This window comes from Triticum urartu, chromosome 7 (assembly GCF_003073215.2).
Source record: "Triticum urartu cultivar G1812 chromosome 7, Tu2.1, whole genome shotgun sequence".
Taxonomy (NCBI): domain Eukaryota; kingdom Viridiplantae; phylum Streptophyta; class Magnoliopsida; order Poales; family Poaceae; genus Triticum; species Triticum urartu.
Window position 1 is genome coordinate 344737052 of NC_053028.1, and position 1736 is coordinate 344738787.

A 1736-nucleotide genomic window follows, 5' to 3' on the forward strand; every position below is an offset into this window, starting at 1 on the left:
AGGACGCTTGCAAACAGGTTCCGTGCCAGGCTCAAGATCGATAACGAATTCAACTAGCCAGTGAGGAGGCATTCTCGGAAGCTCTTCTAGAAAGACGTCTTGGTATTCACAAACGACTGGAATCTGGGAGATGGCATTCAACTCGCCTTTCTCATTGAGAGAAAATAGTTGAATGGTTTCATCACGAGCGGCATAGATGATCACATCCTCAGAAGAGTGTGTCAATTGAATCTGCCTCGCAGCACAATCAAGCCGAGCCTTGTGCTTAGAAAGCAAATCCATCCCTAAAATTAGATCAGTATCTGAGTCACCAAGAACAATTGGAGAAGACAGAAACTTATAGTTGCCCATCTCGATAGACACATCCGAGACGCAATTATTAGATGTCATTTGCTTACCCAGGGACACAATCTTCAACGAGAAAGGAATCTTTTCGGTCACAAACTCATGCTTGGCAACAAAAGGTCTTGAAATGAAAGAAAGCGATGCACCAGTATAAAACAATACTTTTGCAGGAAAAGAGTTAATTGGAAGGTTACCCATGATCACTTCTGAAGAATCCTCTGCCTGAGCTGCGTTCATCATGTTCACCTTAGCATGCTTAGGATTATGCTTGACCACTGCATTGCTGAAAGATCTCACAGGAGGAGGAGGAGGAAGGCGCCTTTGGTTGAAGCACTTGTTTGCATAGTGCCCTTTCTGCTGACACTTGTTGCAGGTAACCTCTGAGAGCGGAGGGTGATAAGGAGCACTTGATCTTGGTGTTTGAGACTGAGCTTTGTTCTGATAGCTGGGTTGGGGGGGGGGGAAGATCCATTGCCACCTTTGCTCTTCTGCTGGTAGGGCTGACAAAACGGAGGAGGAGGCAACCCGAACTTCTGTTGCTTAGCTGCCACTTGTGCTGAAGAAGAAGATTGAACTGCATCCCTGACTCTCTTGTTAGATGCCTCACACTTGAGCTGAGCGGCTTCTTGCTTTAGTGCCATGTTATAGAATTGATCGAACTTGGTCGGCTCAAGAAGCACAAGAGCTAACTGCAGATCTTCTCTAAGGCCACCTCTGAATTGATAGATCATACTCTTTTCATCAGGAACGTCTTGTTTAGCGAAGCGAGCAAGTTTCTGAAACTGGATATTGTATTGATACACAGACATGCTGCCTTGCTTGAGATTGCGGAACTCCTCATGCTTGCTCTCAGCCACACTTGGTGGGATGTGATGAGCTTTGAAGTCTCGGCGGAAATCATCCCAGTTAATCACACAACCTCCTCTAGAATCTCTGTATTGTTGAAACCACTCAGCAGCTTGGTCCTTGAGTTGAAACGAAGCAAACTTGACAATGTCCTCAGGTCTGACATTTCTACTTTCAAAATGTTTGCAGATGTCCACGAGCCAGTCATCGATGTCTGTGGCCTCGACACATTTGCTGAAAGACTTCGGCTGGTTTGCGAGGAACTGGTTGAGGGTAGCAAACTGAGGTTGATTGTCGCCTTGGCCTTGATTTCCTTGGTTGCCTTGACCTTGTTTTCTCTCTTGCAAGAGTTGCAAAAGCATTTGAGTGTTGGTGTTGGTGGCTGCCATGACAGCTTGACATGCCTATGGAGGTGGAGGTGGTGGTGGAGGGTTCAATTGATCTCCACCATTGCGGTCCGGATTCTCACACGTTGGAGGAGCTATCCTGAAGAGGGTGACATCCATTAGAATCCTGAAAGACAGATATTCAAGCTGAATCAATGG